The sequence below is a fragment of the Lynx canadensis genome, chromosome B3 (assembly GCF_007474595.2).
Source record: "Lynx canadensis isolate LIC74 chromosome B3, mLynCan4.pri.v2, whole genome shotgun sequence".
Classification (NCBI taxonomy): Eukaryota; Metazoa; Chordata; class Mammalia; order Carnivora; family Felidae; genus Lynx; species Lynx canadensis.
Genome location: NC_044308.2, coordinates 42055429 through 42075640, shown reverse-complemented (window position 1 = coordinate 42075640; position 20212 = coordinate 42055429). Strand labels below are relative to the sequence as shown.

The window sequence follows — 20212 nt, the reverse complement described above, 5'->3', positions numbered from 1 at the left end:
TGCATTATCCCCCAAGGCTAATGCACTTCTAGTAGTTAGACCATTTTGTTTCTTGGCAAAAGAGAATTCTTAAGGGGATGATCCATTGTCTGCATGGATTGTACAGGAAGAAAGGTTAGATGTTCAACTTACTATATCATTCTGCCCTTTGGTAGGATGGAGTTGTATGCCAAATAATTCGGTTGGTCTCATCAAGAGGTGAATTTATACATATGCCATTTCTGTCTTGATTTCCCTTTGTCCCTCATCATGGAGGGAGTTGGTGAATTTTGGGAGCCAGCCAAGCAGGGAATTACGTAAGCAAAGTCTTTATTTTTGCTTTCACCTTGTATTCATAGAATAGTAATGTTTAATAGTTGCAATTATCCTTGAGATAAGTGAAGAGGCTTGCCACACACAGAATCATATTGTAAAACATTGATTTCTGCTTTTTAGAGGCTAACACAGAAATTGAACTGCTGTGCATCAGCGACATCATTTTAAAAATAGAGCCATACTGAATGCATGCAAAGGATTTTGTCTCTTATCTATACTAGAATTACCTCTATTTGAATTTTAAAAATTGGGGTTATTTTGCCATTATGGTATCAAGTGCGTTATTATTATTTTTTTCCCATTTCCAATTTCTCCAAGTTTTCATTTTTTTTTTAAGAAAGCGTCATGTTAAAACTTCCCAGAATGAATGATTTTTATTAGTCAATTTTCAGCTTGCTTTTTTGCCCCTCTCAATTCTTTCCAGGTGGAGATGGTATGGTCTCCTCTGCCTTGTGCCCAGTGAAGCTTTGAAGTATTTGGCACTGGGTTTAATTCATTAAGGCTCTGACTGTGCTAGGGCTTTAGTTTTCACTAGAGCAAATTACCAAAAGGGTGAAATCAATAACAACGTGGAAAGTGAACATTCTTTTTTTCTGTAGTCCTGAGGTAGAAATAAGCATTTCATAATTGTTCCAGCATAGGAAGTCTCTTTCCACTGAGAAAGGGAAGATTAACAGTGATGGTAATTGACAGTCATTGCTCTGTTTAAATCTCATATTGCACTTGCTTAGTCTTGGTAACAAGATGAGGACTACAGTTCTCTTTTTTACTGATAATTCACTGTATACTTCAGGGCAAGACTAAAATGACTGTAGTTCTCAAACTGCTCACCTACCTACTGAGGCATCCTTGACCTGTTAAAACAACACATTCAGGCTTTTACTGCATTGTCATCCTGGAGTGGCTGCTCTAGGTAAAATCACAAGTAGACAATGCTATTGAAACAGGAACAAATATTGAAATACTGTTAATACTTAGGACATTGTATATGGTAGACTTTCAATAAGTACTTGTTAAATTAAATGGAATTCCTGTAAGTATGGATGAATATGTAGAGGCCATTTGCTTTCCCTAAGTCTAAAAGACTTTTCAAAGGAAGGTCTGGATATTAAGTCAAGTCTTGCTAACTGATTACTGTAGCTGAGAATCCAGTATCAGAAGAAGAGTTGGATGTTTCTGTGTGCCAAGTATGGGGAAAGAAAGTCTGACAGCCAGTGTAAGTGGGAAATGGATCTTCCACGCATAAACCCTGGTTCATTGTAGCTAAGCAGATATTAAGGGACTGGGGTAGAGGAGGGGTCTGGTATCTTACAGAGAGCTCTTCAGAGGAATTTTTATTGGGAAGCCTCTTGGAGATCCAGTCAGTGGGTAAGACCAAACACGAGAGCAGAGTTTGCTTATTACTTGTAGAATCAGAGCAGAATCCTAAGTGGCCTTAGGAGAATTGGTCATAAAATAGCCATATTCCAAGGCCCCATCTTTTCTTTGGAATTCCCTGTCCTGGTGACCTGCAGGGTCTCCCCAGTCAGTCCTGGTGACTGACCTCTCTGGTGGTGCGTAACCTTCCGTTTTCCATGTTTCATATCAGAAATTGAGGTGGTGGGCCAAAATTTAGGTAGAGTTCACTAGACTCCTCTACTTCCTTGGTGTCAGGAACTTCATGTGGTCCCTAGATGGCGTAAATGAGATAAAATGGATGAGCACTAAATAGTGTTCACATCTCTCTGTGAGTTGGAGCTTCCACCTCAGTCACATGAGACATTTTGTGAGATCATACTCTTTTCAAGGGGATCCTTCTCCTAAGAGAAGAACCTTGAGCTGAGCTTCAGGACGGGTCTCAACATTACTGGTAGTGACTTTGGTTTTTAAAGCTTCATATTTTTGGCCTGCCTTCCTACACTGATATCTGTTGTTTTGTGGGGGTTCTAGTTTCCCCAAATGAGGTGTTTTCCAAAGTTTTCCTGGAATTCTGAGATCGGTCCTCGTGAGGCTAGCCCAAGAACTGAGGTTCGCGGTTTTATCTGGATTGCAAGGTTGTGCTCAGTGCAGGTCTTAATGAAGTGTTTGTTCCCTTGAGAATAAGGGATATATTGATTGGTGCATATTTGTTCTCATCTTCCCACATCTTTCCAAATATGTTTTTGGGTGCGTTATGCTTTTCTTTACTTTGGCAGTGTTTGAAGCACATGATAAACGGGAAACATTAGGCTATTAAAAAATCAAGACCTCGGTAGCCATTAAAATGGAGACTTCTAATCCATTTACACCTTGAAAAATTCCTTAGAAAGCACATAACATTCTAAAAATAATTGAGGATGCATAGACCACTTTAACACCTTTTTATTCCTAATTCAGAGAAACTCTTCGGCTGTGTCTTTGGGGAAACTGTCTTTTTTGTTTGTTTGGTGAGGTGGTGGTCCATTGTATGACACACGTAAAGATTTGTCAGAATGGTCATTAACACTATAAAATCAAATCTGGTGTCACAGAAGATTGTGCCTCTATTGGGATATTGTATTAGCTCTGTTGGCTCCAGCATATTAGACTTTTTTTTTTTTTTTTTTTTAAGGCTTACGTAATTGAACTACTTCACTCTTAGAGGTTGAACCACTTGCTGGGAAACCATCCTTATTTCCAAGTTGGTAGATTAATCCTTAGGGTGAGGGACTGTGTCTTAGCTATATTTATATTATAGATTGGGGGCTAACAGATAAAGGCTAAGATCACTGGTATTCAGTAATGGTTTATTTGATTGATCTTGTTAGTTTTCAGGCAATATCCCTTAATAACTGAACTCTTCCCTCTACTTGGCTATCATTTGAAAATCAGAGTGATGAATTCTGTCCCAGTGCTCAGAACACCGAACTTCTGTAATTACCAAAGGGGATTTCAGACTCATCAGGGAAAGTTCGGTTGCTATCTTCTGTCCTCGTTTATAAATGAATCTTAGGTTTGGAATTCTTTGGCCTTTCTCCCCATCTCCACCATGCAGTGGTAGTGGGGAGAAAGCTATTTTTAGTTTTAAAAGCTGATGAAAAGCAGGGTACCTGGCTGTTTCAGCCATCCCCCTGTTGGGAGTAGAACCTACTAAAATAAATGAATACACAAATAATAAAACTGATAAAGAATAATCTTGGACCCTTACCTCAGACTGTATATTAAAAAAATAATTCAAAAAGGATCAAAGATTTAGGGTGCCTGGGTGGCTCTGTTGACTGTCTGGCTCTTGATTTTGGCTCAGGTAATGATCCCAGGGTCGTGGGATTGAGCCCTGTGTCAGGCTCTGTGCTGAGTGTGGAGCCTGCTTAAGATTCTCTCTCTCCCTCCCTCCCTCCCCCTCTCTCTCTCTCTCCAAAAAAATAAAAAATAAAAGGATCAAAGATTTTAAATGTAGGAGCTATAAGACTGCAAAACTTAGAATAAAACATAGCTGTAAATCTTCATCAACCTTGAATCAGGCAATGGTTTCTTAAATAAGACACCAAAAGAATAAGCAATGTAAGAAAAAAATAAATTGGACTTGATCAAAACTAAAAACATGGGGGCGTTGAAAGGACACTGTCAAGTAAGAGAAGAGACAGTGTGTAGAATGGGAGAAAACGTTTGCAAATTATGTAGCTGATAAGGCTCTAGTCTCAGGAATATAGAAGGAACTCTGATAATCTAACAATAAAAAGGAAAGTAATCTTTAAAATTAGCAAGGGATTAGAATAGCTGTTTTCCCAAAGAAGATACTCACATGGTCAATAAGCACGTAAAAAGATGCTCAGCATCACTGGTCATTGGGGAAATGCCAATCAAACCATAAGATACTGTAATAAAAACGACAGATGAGAAGAAGTGTTGGAAAGAATTTGGAGACACTGGAATCCTATAGATGTCTGGTGGGAATGTAAGTGGTGCAGCTGCTTTAAAAAAAGACGCAGTTTCTGAAAAGATTAAACAAAGAATTACCATATGACCCAGGAATTACACTCCTAGCTGTATACCCCAAAGAAGAGAACTTTGAGAATTGTATCTCCTGAAACAAATTTTTTTAAAGACTTAATTTCTTAGAGAAAATTTAGATGTGCAATAAGGTTGAGAGGAAGGTACAGAGACATTCCATATATCCCCTGTTCACACACACTCACACACATACCCCACTTAACAACATCACTCAACAAAATGGCATATGTATATATTTTTTCTTTACGAAGGATAAACCTATACCCATAATAATCACCCCAAATCCATAGTTTAAAGATTCACTCTTGGGGCACATTAAATCATTTTAGGGGCGCCTGGGTGGCTCAGTCGGTTAAGCGTTTGACTTTGACTCAGGTCACAATCTCACGGTTCATGGGTTCCCGTCCCCTGTCAGGGTCTGTGTTGACAGCTCAGAGCCCGGAGCCTGCTTCTGATTCTGTGTCTCCCTCTCTCTGCCCCTCCCCTGCTCACCCTCTGCCTCTCTCTCTCTCAGAAATGTATACATGTTAAAAAAAATTTTTTTAATAAAATCAATTTAGATAAATGTATATTGACATATACCCATCATTATAATATACAGAATAGTTTTACTGCCCTAAAAATTCTGTGGTCTACCTATTTAACTCCACCCTCCCCCTTTAGATCACTGATCTTTTTATTGTATCGGTGGTTTTACATTTTTGAGAATGTCATATAGTTGGAATCCTACAGTATGTAGTATTTTCAGATGGTCTTTCACTTGGTAATAAGCATTTAAGGCTCTTGCATGTCTTTTCATGGCTTGATAACTTATTTCTTTTTAGTGCTAGATGATCCATTATCTGGATGTACCACAGTTTATTGACCCATTCACCTATGGAAGGCACATCTTGGTTGCTTGCAAATTTTGGCAGTTATGAATAAAGCTTTTATCAATATCTATTTGCAGGTTTTTATGTGGACATAAGTTTTCAACTCCTTTGGGTAAAATACCAAGGATTGTGATTGCTAGAAAAGTATATTTAATTTTCTTTCTTTTTTAAAATTGTTTTGAGAGAGAGAGATAGAGAAAGAGAGAGTGTGAGCATGTGTACACAAGCAAGGGTGGGGCAGAGACAGGGAGAGAGAATCCCAAACAGGCTCCATGCTGTCAGCATAGACCGTGATGTAGGATTCAATCCCATGAACCATGAGATCATGACCTGAGCAGATATCAAGAGTCAGACGCTTAACCAACTGAGCCACCCAGGTGCCCCTAGAGTAGATTTAATTTTCTAAGAAACTGCCAAAGTGTCTTGCAAAGTGGCTATACAATTTTACATTCCCACCAGCAATAGATGAGTTGTTAGTTTTCCTCATGCTCTGCTCACCAACATTTGGTGTTGTCAGTGTTCTGGATTTTGGCTAACCTAATGAGTGTGTAGGTGTGTATATTGTTCTAACCTAGACGTCCCTGATGACATATACTGTGGAACATCTTTTTATGTGCTTATTTGCACTTTAGATCTTCTTTGGTGAAGTGTCTGTTAAGGTCTTGGATTCATTTTTTAATCAAGATGTTTGTTACTGAATTTTAAGAGTTATTTGTGTATTTTGGGTAATAGTCTATTACATGGGTCTTTGGAAATATTTTCTCCCAGTCTTTGGCTAGTCTCCTTATTCTCTTGGTAATGTGTTTCACGGAGCAGAAGTTAGTAATTTTTATGAAGCCTAGTTTATCAGTGAACTTTGTCATATATCATGTCTTTGATGTTGTACCTAAAAAAGGCATTACCATACTCAAGGTCTTCTAGGTTTTCTCCTATGATCGAGAAGGTTGTTTTTTTGTTTTTACTTTACATTTAGGTCTATCTTGAGTTACGTTTTATGAAGGGTGTATTGTATGTCTTTAGATTATTTTTTATATGGTTATCTTGTGCCAACACCATTTATTAAGAAATTATCTACTCCATTATATTGCCTTTGGTCCTTTGTCCAAAGATCATTTGATTATATCCATGCGCTTCTATTTGGGTCTCTTTCTGCTCACTGATTTATATATGTATAAATTGTGAAAGGATCCCCTCATTGAATTAACACCTCCATCACTTCACATATTTACCTTTTCTTTGGTAAGAACATTTAAGTTCTACTCTTTGAACAAATTCAATTATGTAATACAGTGTTATCAATGTTAACTACTGTTAGAGCCTTGGACTTTATTTATCTTACAACTGAAAGTTTACACCCTTTTTACCAACTCTCCTTATTTCCCCTATCACCAGCCCCTAGCACCCACTTTGCTACTGTTTTTATGAATTTGACGTTTTTTTTTTCTTTGATTCAATTTGTAAGTCAGATCATGTGATAATTGTCTTTATCTGGCTTATTTCACTTATCATAATGTTCATCAAATTAATCCATACTGTTGCAAATGACAGAATTTCTTTCTTTTTGAAGGCCAAATAATCCATTGTGTATTTATATCATATGTACCACATTTTCTTTATTTATTTATCATTTACTGACACTGGGGTTGTTTCCATACGTTGGCTATTGTGGATAATGTTGTGATGAACATGGGAGTGCTATAGTAAGTCTTGAAGTCAGGTAGCATCAACTTTGTTCTTCAGTATCATATTGGCTATTATGGGTTTTTTGCCACTCCACATAACTTTAGAATCACTTTGTTGATATCCTTAAAATAACTTGCTGGGGTTTTGACAGAGACTGCATTGAATCTATATGTCAAATGGGCAAGAACTGACATCTTGATAATATTGAGTCTTCCTATCCATGAACATTGAATATGCCTCCATTTATTTACTGCTTTGATTTCCTTCATCCGAGTTTTATAGTTTTTCTCATACAGATCTTTGTTAGATTTATACCTAAGTATTTCATTTTGGGGGAAGTGCTAATGTCATTAGTACTGTGTTTTTAGTATCAATTTCTACTTGTTCATTGTTGGTATATAGGTAAGCAGTTGACTTTTTATATTAACATTATGTCCTATAGTTTTACTATAATGATTCCAGTTTGTCAACTCTTCCAGATTTTCTACATAGAGGATCATGTCACCTGCAAACAAAGTTTTATTTCTTCTTTCCCAGTCTGTGTATTTTCTATTTTCATCTCATGCCTTATTGCATTTGCAAGGACTTCTAGTACATTGTTGAAAAGGAATGGTCAAAGGAGGCATCCTTGTTTCTTACATGATCTTAGTGGGATAGCTTCAAGCTTTATCATGTTAAGTGTGATGTTAGCTGTAGGTTTTTTTTTGTAAATAATCTTTACCAAGTGGAGAAAGTTCCCCCTCTATTACTGGTTTACTGACAGTTTCTATCATGAATGGGTATTGGAGTTTGTCAGATGCTTTTTCTGCATGTGTTAGCATGATCAAATGATTTTGCTTTTTTAGTCTGTTGATGTGATAGATTACAATAATTGATTTTTGAAAAAAAAAAAACTGCTAGAACTAGTTAATAATGCAATGGGACCTTTCTCATAATTATAGGAGTATTTGTGCAAATATGGCACTAATCTTAGTTCTTGCTTCTTTCCAGGTTGTCTATCATTAGGGTAGAGGGAAGTCTATGCAGGTGGAGCCAGACTTGAGGTACCAGAAGAGGTATCCATAAATGTGACCTGAGGTCTCATGGAAGGCAAGAAAGTTGAGGAGGGCCACACAAACATTTTGAGAGCTGAGTGAGGACTTAACAGCGCCCTCCCTGGATTTTGTTTTTATAATCATCTCATCAGATGTTCACTCTTTCCTACCAGCCCAGTCAGATTGGTAGAACTTAGCCTTAAGAGCATCTCAGAGGAAGAACTGCACAGACTCGGAGGCGTTCATAACAGATGGAGGTACTTGAACAGCCACTCTTTAATGGTCTGAGGCTAGGTTTGTTTTGACATGGATTGCTTGTTTCTGTTAATGCTCTCTGCAGATATGTCACAAAGAGACTTAATATTTCAAGGGGTCTGCATTTAATTGATGTATGACCTGGTGACTTGAGTTATACCATTAACCTTTTTTTGCTTTCTGATTTTTATGTACCATATAACAGAATCAATAAAGAAGAGAAAGGAAAAATAGCTCTGTTTAACATTTCAGGGGTGATAGAGTAATGTTGTCTATAAATATTTATATATTCCTGAGATGATGCCTTTTTCTTTTGACATTTAGACTGACTCATGGAGAGATTCACCACTGGGGAGGAAAGAGAATAAAGAAACTTTTTTTATCCATAAATTTATTTATATGTGTCTTTCAAAGGTAAACAGAAAACTCAAAAGGATTTTTCATTATAATATTTTTTTCTAATGGAGCATTGAAATATTTAGCAATCCTTTTCTCATCCAGGATAGTAACAGGGGAAACATGAATGTGTAACTGAATGCTCCCCAAAATCCAAATAGATGAGTTTGGCTTACAGCTTCCTGTGTGTCCCACAGCTTAATTTCCATCCAGCTTCCCTGCTCTCTCTGCACCTGGTCTCTCCTGCTTCCCTTATCCCTCCTTTCGCCCAGTCTTGGCTTCAGTCCTGTCTGCCTGAGTCATTGCCTCCCACATTTCCCCTTTGTCAGACACAGTAATGGATAGAGACCCTCTGGGCAGCCTAAAGCCCAGCCCCAGTAAGTGCTCACCTGCCTTTCCTAGGGAGGGTGGAGGCCTGGTCAGGGAGCCTGGAAGCAAAGCAGTGCTTCCTTCCTTGGAAGCTCCGTGAACATGCTCTCTGCATTTCAGCAATCTGGCAGGCAGGCAGGCAGAGGGAAAGCTGTGCTTTTTGACTTGGCTGGAATTACTGCAACCTGGTATACAGAAGGTGATCGTACCTTTTGATCAGGGATAGGTCTTCGGTGACCGGAAACTAGAAAGTTGATGATTACAAATGTATAAAGTCGGGGGGATAGGGTAAATCTTTTTACAGTGTGGAGCCATGATATTTTAAAATGAAGACCAACCCTGAGAAAGTGGACATCCACTCAAATAATGGTGTAAACTGAGCACTCATCTGTTTGGGGCTCTCATGACAGTCTTTGATGTAGGGGACTCAGAGTTCAAGGTAGTGATCCTCTGACGAGCTTATGGCATACAGTGGGATTCAACCTGTGAATTTTTAAGAGGGCTTCCTCAATGAATTCTTATTAAGTCTTATTTAAGCCTTCTGTAGCACAAATAATGATCTGTCGTGTTTTCAAGTTGACAGTTTTATAGTGAGGTATCTTTTTCAATAGTCAAATATATGTACATATGTGTGTGTGTATATATATGCATATATAGTGGTAATGTTAAAATCTGTCTACTCCAGTGTCACTGGTAGCTTTGATAATGTGAGAACCCACAGGATTACATCGGGTGCTGCCATTGACCGCTGGTACAGTAGAGTGGCCACAAAGTCCTCGCAAGTCATGGTTGGAAGTTATTTGTACTTTCTTCTCCTTCTTGCACACAAATTTAAATTTATTCTCAGCTTTCAGGACAACCCAAGCAGCTCTTTTGAGGCCTTCAAGTGTTATAGGCAAGTAATTTACAGAGGACACAGCAGTGTCATACACAGGATTTGTGCCACCATGTGGGGTGGCACTAAGGTTGGATGGCTCTTGCCTGTGCTGTGGTCTGTTCTTATTCTGACTGACTGTCACCCATTTAGATGTTGCCTGGGAATATCCAGAAAGATCTAGACTAATCATGGAGCCCTTCAGGAGCCTCAGGGATTCCAAGCCACCCAAATTCTTAGAGTCCTGACTTCATCCTGGAATCATTAAGCTGCTGGAAAGACTTTGATGATCAGAGTGCCTTTGGCCTTTATTCCAGACACATCTCTCTGTATTACTTGTTGGGGTCCTCTGTGTACAAGGAGCAGCATCTGGTCTAATGAATGGTACTCAACGAGTATAGGTTGGTGAATAAAAGGATGACTGCATTCTTTAAGAAATACGCATTTTGTACACTGTTCCAGTTGAAGTAGTTGGCTTCCTGCCATCCTGAGAAGCAGTCAGGGCTGAAACTTATTGTCTGGTTTTTTAATCGGTTCTACAGAAGACTTTAGAACTAGAGTACCCACAGTATCTCTCTGGTTTAAAGTTTTTCTGCATCTAAAACCTGAGTCATAAATTGTCCCACTGACCTTCTTTTAGGCAAGAAAGACAAAAAAATAATGGCAGACACAGGATATGTTAAGCTGGTTTTCAGTGAAGAGCTATTACCCTACCTCTTCCCTCTGCTGGCTTGACTACTGTCAGTTATCTGATTTTGTATCTTCTTGGGGCAAAGAAAAAACCTTTTAGAATTCTGTATTTTTTGTTTTTATCCAAATAGCATATTAGGCATTAGTAATAATAGTAGCAGCAAATACTGTGGTTTGGCTCTTCCAGTGGTAAGATCCTTGCTATATGTTAAGTGAGTTTTGCATGAACTGAGATGTAGTATGTGCATAACCATGGAATTAGGAGGTCACACAGACCCTAAGTCATGTTACTGCTCAGACAGTGGACTCCCAATCCAAATCTGTGTTTTGACTCCCAATCTAAATATGTTTTCTCCATAACATGGCTTATCTCACTATTAGTCAAGGCAATGGAAAGGGTATGCTTCAAATTGGCTGACAGGTTGTGGTAGTATTAAGATGAGAATAAATCTTCTCAAATCTGAAGGAACTGGCCTATTTTTTTTTTAACAGAGCCATCATTTCTTTTAGATACTTGTTATTGTGTAATTAAAAGGAAAGAAATCAGGGGCGCCTGGGTGGCTCAGTCGGTTAAGCGTCCGACTTCAACTCACGTCATGATCTCGCGGTCCTGAGTTTGAGACCCGCATCGGGCTCTGTGCTGACCACTGAGAGCCTGGAGCCTGTTTCAGATTCTGTGTCTCCCTCTGTCTCTGACCCTCCCCCATTCATGCTCTGTCTCTTTCTGTCTCAAAAATAAATAAATGTTAAAAAAAAAAAAAAAGGAAAGAAATCAGATGGAGGAATTGCATCCACCTGTTTATCAATTACTTACTGAAAATCTGTCCAACATTGAGAACAGTAAGAAATCATTGTGGGCCCTCAAGAAGCTTACCATTACATATGGAAAGTAGACTGAGAAAAAGTTACTCAGTGTTCAGTTTTCATGGCATACCTACACATCTGCCAGGCTCTGTACTAGGCCCTGGAGTCACTAAGTCCTGGGTGGTGAGTACTGTTGGAGAGGGGAGTAGGGAATGTGACCAACTGAGTCGTGAACAAAGAGTAGAACTTCCCCAGGGTGGAAGGGTGACTTTTCCTAATGCCATCTGGAACATGAACCTTCTCCCTTATCTACCCAATTCTGTCCATCGTGTATGAGCTTGTATCTTGCCCTCTGCCTGATGTTATTCTTCCATGACTCTACCCAAAGTTTTACTTTCATCCCTTTGGTGTTTCTGGTCCTCTGCCACGTGTCTACTTTTTTTTTTTTTTCCTAGTAACCTCTATACCCAACATGGGACTCAAACTCACGACCCTGAGATCAAGAGTCACATGCTCTTCTGATTGAGTCACTCTTCTTCTTCTTCTTCTTCTTCTTCTTCTTCTTCTTCTTCTTCTTCTTCTTCTTTTTAAGAACTTCTTTATTACCTCTTAAGTGGGTCTTCTCTGTGGGTGTGGGTTGTATGTGTGCTCTGAGAGTTGAAGCCCGTCGAATGCAATGCACCAGTCTCATTCCATCTGCTGTATTCCCTGAAGGACTCAACACAGTGGCTTGTACATTATAAGTGATTGGTAAATAGTTCCTGATTGACTAGTTATCAGTCCCCTCTCTGCCTTTCCTTATAGCCCTGGGATATGAGTCTCAATTCTTGCTGTGTCCATGAGATACTCGTGCCCTAGATAGTTAGGTCTCCAACTTAGGGTGTTTGTGTTGAATGTGAGAGAAGACTCCACAGAAGGTCATTAAAATGACTCAGGTTAGGAATGGAATATATTATGGGGTTGCCTGGCATAAAAAGGCAGGGAAACATCCTGTTTCTTTATCCAAGGGAAGGGATGATCTCACAAGGAAGAGAACCATTCAGTTTCATCAGAATTAGAGCAGTTGAAAGTTGTCTTGTGTTGTAATTGAATTTATTTAATTCCTGGAGGAAAGTGTGTATTATGACTAAAGCCCAAATCAACGAAACTCAAAAAACATAGTTTTACTTTGCCCATAAACCACTTTCATAGTCTCTTCCATGCTTGCCTATAAGGATCCTAAGTTCTGCACATCTCCTACCACACCATCCTATGAGGACAGGCATTCTCTCCATTACAGTCTAGTTTTGTTCGGTGGGATTGAAGCAAGCTGTGGACCCCAGAGGTAGATACACCCAGGTTAGAGCCCTCCCCCTCCCTGCCAGAGCTTACTACTGATGTGACTGTGGGCAGAAGATATCCATGTCCATATGCCTGTGCATTTGCCTACCCCAATATCTGCATCTATGCCTACATTTACATGTTAATAAACACAGCGTATATGTAATTTCCCTGCAGATAATTACATAGATTTGACTATATTGTTTGTCAGTTTGTGTCAAAATTGTACTAATTTCCTATATTTAGGAAAATTATACTAATTAAAATCTGAATTGAACCATAATTAGCCTGGCTAAGTGCATTAGTTTACTGAGGCAGCCGTAACAAAGAACTGCAAACTGGTGGCATAACCAACGGAAATGTATTGTCTCACAGTTCTGGAGGCTGGAAGGCTCAGGTCAGAGTGTCTTTCTGAGGGCTGTGAGAGAACAGTCTGTTGTGGGCCCCTCTCCTTGGCTTGATGGCCATCTCCTACCTGGGTCTCCTCACATTGCCTTCCCTCTATGTGTGTCTCTGTATCCACGTTTCCCCTTTTTATAAGGACACCAGTCATTTCGGATTAGGGCCCACCTTCATGACCTCATTTTACCCTGATTATCCCCGTAAATACCCTCTCTGCAAGCAGGGTCCCATTCTGAGGTTCTGGGGCTTAGGACTTCAACATATGAATGTCGGGGAGAGGAAACATTGCCACCAATAATGCTGTGTTAGGTGTTGAATTTGATAATACGTGTCCATATAAGAAGCCAGCACTGAGAGATGACAACATAGTGTAGTGTAGTCCTGTAGATGAGGCCCTGACACTTTCGAAGCCAGGAAATTCTTCAGTCGTGCTATTTCCTTAAGGATACTTATCCTTTGTTTCTCGCTCTCTGTTGGTCTCTGCATCTCTTTTATTTTTCCAGCTTTATCTTAATATATTTATGAATATATCTATTAATATATTTATTTTTGGGAGAGCGCAAGCAGGGAAGGGGTATAAGGGATCTGAGATGGGTTCTGTGCTAACAGGCTGATAGCAGTGAGCCCGATGTGGGGCTCAAACTCAGGAACCATGAGTTCATGACCTGAGCCAAAGTTGGTCTCTCAACCGACTGAGCCACCCACATGCCCCATCTTAAGTTTTATATGTTTTGAAGATTGTTTTTCAAGAATTAGTCCAGGTTGTAGAGACACATAATATGTAAGGAAACTACCTTAAAAGAGTACTTTAAGATGTTGTGCTATACTCAACTGTGCTGTCAGGAGTTCATTATTTGATGTCATCTCCCATGAGGACATGTTTGTTTCTTCGCTGTGCTCCTGATGGGGTGATATTTATGTATACAGACTGAAATTTGTTTTGGTTTTATTATTTGGAAATGTAAATCTTATCTATAATGCACTGGTAGAATTCGCAAGACTTGCAATTTGGCTTTAGTAAGTACAAGAAAATGATACTCTGTCCAAGTACTTCAACTTTGTAATTATGGTTTGATCCACCAGGCAGTTCTAGAAACTTGAGCTTACAGAAATCAAAGCATTGATATTTACTGTGTATGTCCACTATTTGCTTTAGTAGAGTCTATTCCAATTTTTCTTCTGTCACTTCTGCTATTAGCAATATATTTTAAAATTTATGTTAAGCATCTTTCTTCAGTCTCTTTTCTGTAAATCTGGTTTATTGCCCATACCAGATGTTTTTCCCCTGTTCACGCCTTTGTCAATGCTATCTTTTGATATGGTCCTTGCCAGCCTGAGCCCTTGCTAGCAGGATCATTCTCCGGGCTAGATTGAACTATAAAATCTAGATTGATTATTGGCTTTCTTGGTTGTTAATGCATATTCGTTTAGCTAACCCATAAATCAAACTGCTAATACCTGTAGATTCAGATTTTTTTGGTCTTTAATATCTTCTGGGTTGCTCCTTAAATATAATGATGAATCCTTAAAAACAAGTCTACCTTAAGAAAATCTGAAATAAAAAAACAAAAGTTTTTAAACAAAATCCTATTGCAGCCTTATTTTATAATAGTGAAAACTCACAAGCAGCTGGGCCTATATAAAGGCAAAGATACAACTGAGTAAATTATGACTTGCATTGCAATATTATATACCTATTTTTAATAGTTTCTATGGGAATGCAAGCTGATGCAGCCACTCTGGAAAACAGTATGGAGGTTCCTCAAAAAACTAAAAATAGAACCCTACAACCCAGCAATTGCACTACTAGGCATTTATCCATGGGATACAGGTGTGCTGTTTCGAAGGGACACATGCACCCCCATGTTTATAGCAGCACTATCAACAATAGCCAAAGTATGGAAAGAGCCCAAATGTCCATCAATGGATGAATGGATAAAGAAGATGCGGTATGTATATACACACACAGACACACACACACACACACACACACACACACACACACACACACACAATGGAGTATTACTCGGCAATCAAAAAGAATGCAATCTTGCCATTTGCAACTACGTGGATGGAACTGGAGGTTATTATGCTAAGTGAAATTAGAGAAAGACAAAAACCATATGACTTCACTCATATGAGGACTTTAAGAGACAAAACAGATGAACATAAGGGAAGGGAAACAAAAATAATATAAAAACAGGGAGGGGGACAAAACAGAAGAGACTCATAAATATGGAGAACAAACTGAGGGTTACTGCAGGGGTTGTGGGAGGGGGGGTGGAATAAATGGGTAAGGGGCACTAAGGAATCTACTCCTGAAATCATTGTTGCACTATATGCTAACTAATTTGGATGTAAATTAAAAAAAACAATAAAAAATAAAAGTTTCTAAAAAATGTACAATCCCATGGAAAATGATTATTGTATAATTACAATGGGGTAAACATGAGAATACAGAATGACATGGAGTGTGTGATCTCAACCACCTAAAATCCTGCATAAACAGTGGAAGATGAGTCAAGATGTTAGCATTGCTTATGTGTGGGTGGGACTATTCAAGGAAATCTGGATTCTGAAGGACTTGGGTTTAAATCTCTCCCTTCAACTGTGAGTGCCTGTTACTTAAGAGACATAACCTCCTAAGCCTGATGATCCAGGGCAGGTAAGACCTCTCTGAATTGTGGAGTGATTTCTAGTAACACAACCCATGAAAATTCAAGTATTAACAAAAACCTTAACCCATTTGGCCACTCTCCTAACAGAGTTTTCCACGTTTCTTGTGGTTTCAAACAGCACACGGGAGGAGGCAGGGCCCACAGTGCAGTGGCCTCTGTCAAGCCCCATAACCTCGGTTGTCCTGGTTGCCTTACCTGGGTGGAGTCTAAACTCCTTAGCAAAGGGTAATGTTAAAGATTCAGGGACTTGACATACAGAAAGGGTTTAGAATTCATGAAGGCACGTAATTATTTATCTATGTTGGCTGCTGTGGATTAAGAAATTTAAAAATACAAGCTTTAGTTCCTACATGGAGGAGAAGGGAAAGAAAGCTAGAGTAAGGATTTACCTACCCTGCAGGCAGGCAGGTGGACTTGATGACTTTCATGGCTGAGTTTGGGGATGCCACAGGCTAGAGGTAATTTAACTGAATCGTTCCAATTTTCAGATATAAAATGGGGGGTGATCTCAGAATGAATGGCCACAGAAAATGAGGATGCTTTGGAAAATCTAATCTCGTGTGTGAATGCTGAAGTGCTACTGTGATGGGCTTGGAATCTCCAGAAATGTAAATTGCATCAAATTCCCTGATTGGTTTCAGTTCTTCTCACAAATGCCTTATTGTTCTGTCTGCTGTAACAGAAATGCCCTTCTGATTTATGGTTAATGGATTAATAGAGATAAGCCTCAAGAATATGTTTTTAGTATTCTATTTTTTCTTTAGCATCTGTCCTTGCCAAAACCATGCACTATTGCCTTTTTGACTGATGTATGATGCTGTGGGTTTGCAGTTGTGAATTCACCGGTCAGAGATCAGTGCTGAAAAACCTTTGTAGTGAAAGGGATTTGGAGATAGGAAGTAGGAGATTTGTTCGTTTCTTAAATCAAACTTGATGGTGTGCCCTATTGCTAAATACCAAGCCTACACTGCTTTGGCAGATACTCTACAACCCAGTGTATACTTTTTTAGCATTAAATAAGCACAAGCATGAGGAATGTGACCTGAGAAGAAACTTGACGTTCTTTGCTCTCATTCTACCAGGTTTGGTGTGCAACACGGTGAATATTTTTTTCCAGATTCATAGAACAAAGCTCTCTATTTTGTCCAGGTAAAACCCAGTCCATGTGTACCCATCCCCATGGTGTGTGCCTTAGTGACCAACCTTATGTTTATCAGCATCGTCAGTAGCCTAGGGAATCTGCTTTCCTGGGATTTAACAGGCTTGTCACCAAGGGTCAGAAAAAAACGAATAATGGGATGAGTTTATTACCAGTGATCCAAACAAGTAGTAAATAATTCACAGTTCTCCTGGTCTCAACCGTCACTTTTGTTTTTCTTCTGCTTTTCGTTGGACGTGAGCTTTTTTTTTTTCTCTAGCCTATGTATTTTTGTAAATAGCTTCAAATCATTTGAGTTGGGGTACAAGAATTCAAATTAGAGTTCAATTTGGAACCTTCTTCCCTCTTTAACTTGTAAGGGGAAACAAATAACAAGGCTTCAAGGTGGACTACAGGAGGACTAAGCTGTGTAGATGATTTATTCTGCTGTCTCAGCAACCACAGGGGACCACTGATATTGCTGGAAAGCCACCACAGCTTTCTCAGTGGTCTGAGGGAAACGAAGGTATATTCCATAGGAGTACTGTATCCTACCACATTGTCCATCTGTGAAATGGAGATGTAAAAAAAAAAAAATAATAAATAAAATTTAAAAAATCTGTTGTACTTTGTAAACTCTTAGGCACATCAAGGGAGAAGACATGTGGAAGTGCTGTGGAATTCTCCAGGGCCAGATAAACACTAGATGTAGCATGTCCTGTTGTTGGAGTCGGGACTGGAGCCCGAGAGGGCTGGTGCTAGAGCAGGGGTTACAGGTGAGTGCCCCACGAGCTTAGGAGAGGAGAGGAATTCTCCATCGGCGGTGGTCGGGAAGACGAGGAAAGCCAAGCTTGATGCTGGGCTTGGGCTTATAGGGTGAGTAACCAGGAAGAACGGGATGCATGACGCATTCCAGATAGAGGTACCCCGCAAGAACTAAAATAACCAAGGCAGTTGTGCAGGATTTGAAAAGACATTGTTTTGCTAAAATGGAAAGTTCTTAGAGCATAAATGGGAGAGGGCAAGTGGGTGGATGGGAGGTCTCGACCACCCTGACGCTAAGCAGGTTGAACCTGATTACCCGTACATTTCAAAGCGGTGTGCACATTCAAATCCTTTCTAAGCACAGGTTAAAACACTGTGAGCCCATAAGTGTCTGCTCCTCTTCCTTTTAGCACGCTTTCTTCCCACTTCTCTGCTCACTGCCCTTTATTAGCTCTGCCAGAGCTCTGGACTGGTCTGCGGTAACCCTCCTACCTCCTTAGAATTTCCTGGGAATTAGGCATCATCTTTAATAAAGGGCAGCTCTCAATTTGTCTGAAAGTGTCTGAAACACAACATTCTAAGACAGTGATAAGTGATACATGCAGATATCCACTTGCATAGCAAGTTTAACCGGGGGCACATCTTTGTGACCAGTGATATAATTAATGATGGAATTTCATATGGCAGTGCCAAGAGGTGAGTGGAGATGGGAAGGTAAGTTAGAGGGATCCTTGGTTGGCTCTCGTCACACCACATACAAAGCAGATCCTCGTGGCAGGATGGCAAGGTCTGGTTGTGGTTTTCTAGCAGTATGACCTTGGGGAGGTCGCTTAATCTCAAGATCCTAGTTTCTTCATTTGAAAATGGAAAATAGGATCAAAGCTCTTTTCCCCATCATTGTGTACTCCATACTGGGAGCACATTCTTCGACTTTCGTCTTGGAGGTAGTACTGCTAACTTGCCCTGCCCTCCATGGATTAAATACACCTTGAGCCCTTCTCTGCGCAGGTACTTTACAGTGAGCAATGTACATGGTCCCTGCCCTCAGGGAGCCTCCCAAGTGTTCCTGACTGCTATGGCCTTGGTCCTTTTCTTGAGTTTCTCCTTTGCCAGGCTGGAGAACTTCATCTTGTAAGCCATGAGGTTAAGCTTCTGTGGTCCATGGGATAAGTTGCCAATGAGTAGAAATAGGGCCCACTTGGTGTTTGCCCTCCAATCATACTTTAGTCATGGTGTTTGTGTGGATAATTCCTAATGACTAACTTAGTAAAACATCTGTTTAAATCTTTGCCTGCAGGACATAGAAATTCCACATTTACTGAGCATCTCCGGTGCGGTGGGCCTTGCGCTAGGGCCTTGAGATTCATAGGTGGTTGTGATAATACAGTCCTTGCTGTGGGAAAACAGTGAGGGAGGAAGACCTCTCCCAGAAAATGTATTCTTGAGACCATGTTGTGTATGTGTCGTAGTGCAGGTGTACTCGGGACAGGCGGGAACACAGTGATAGCTCTGTGGGTGAAGAGGCATATGGAGGGTTTGCAAAGCAGCTCTGGGTGCCAAACGCTTGGCTGGAATTTTTATTGACTTGCCCGACCTGCTGCTGAGTTCACACCTGCGTGGGTGGTTAATCATTTCCCCTCTGTTCCATTATCACTTGACCTTTTAAGGGCTATTTCTAGTTGAGGTATGCAAAGTCAAACAGTCGTGGTTCCCATGCTTCCATGAAGGAGGACTAGAGAGGAGATCCTCATGTGAATATTCTCCTTGCTTTTCTGGTCTCCCTGCTCTGGCTGCAAAGGGGGAGCTTGATGATTCTGGTATTTTTCTGTGTGGGCTGTTACCATGTGAGGAAATCCCATCAGCCATGTTCTTGTGCTGTTTTCCCCAAGCTTAGGGTTAGCTGGAGTTTCTCTCCCGAATTGTGAATGTGGGGGGCTAGAGGAGCCTCTCTACTCAGACTCTGCCGTCTGCGCTCTCACTAGTTGGGAAGAGGGAGGTTGAGGGGCCCGATGGGGGAAGGCCAGGTTATTAAGGAAGGCCTCTGGCTCCCTGGTAAAGCTGACTGTGAGACCAACATGGGACACTCTGCCTTTTCTCCTCCTCACCCATCCCTGGATGACAACCAGCTGGCTCCCCGTGAACAGTGGATTTGACTCACCCTTCTAGATGGTGACACATAGGCACCTGGATGTGCCTGGTGGGCTCAGTATCCTGTACTGAAAGTTGTGAATGTTTGAGCTGAGCACAGATAGAGGGCACAAGAAAGCAAGATAGAGGGCGAGACCCTGGTTTTTGCTTTTGAAGCACCTCTTGGGAACTGTGACCCCATCAGGTGGTGGGTTTTTACTTGTCAGCTGAGCTGTTCCCCTTCCTTCCTTGGGGAAGATCAGTTAAAGAATGGAGAGAAGGGAATATCCTTCCTGGGTGTATCAAGAGAGCAGATTTGCTCACTGGAGATTGAGGTGAATGATAGCCCCACATTTTATGCTGACTTTTGGTTATGCAATGCATGCTGTTAACAGACAGGGCTGTATTTTGCTTGCTGGAGGGGGAAGCAGACCTAAAGAAGAGGTTCAGAGACAGCCATCATAATTGGGTACAGTGGTCTTCCAGTGGGTCAGAATGGAGTCAGTGGCTGGAGGTGGAGAGAGGAGAGGGATGGTGGCAGC

The 20212-nt window shown here is 40.4% G+C and overlaps 1 protein-coding gene across 4 annotated transcripts in view; it reads left to right on the top strand.

Annotated features, from left to right (window-relative positions):
* Window positions 1–20212, top strand: part of TLN2 (talin 2) — a 439345-nt gene that overhangs the window by 212128 nt on the left and 207005 nt on the right. Inside the window, exon 4 of one of the 4 annotated variants that reach the window (XM_030318032.1) lies at window positions 7809–8109. The exons of the other annotated variants lie outside the window; for them this stretch is intronic. The gene's annotated coding sequence lies outside the window, so the exon portion shown is untranslated. The remainder of the gene's footprint in view (window positions 1–7808; window positions 8110–20212) is intronic. 4 annotated transcript variants of the gene reach the window in all.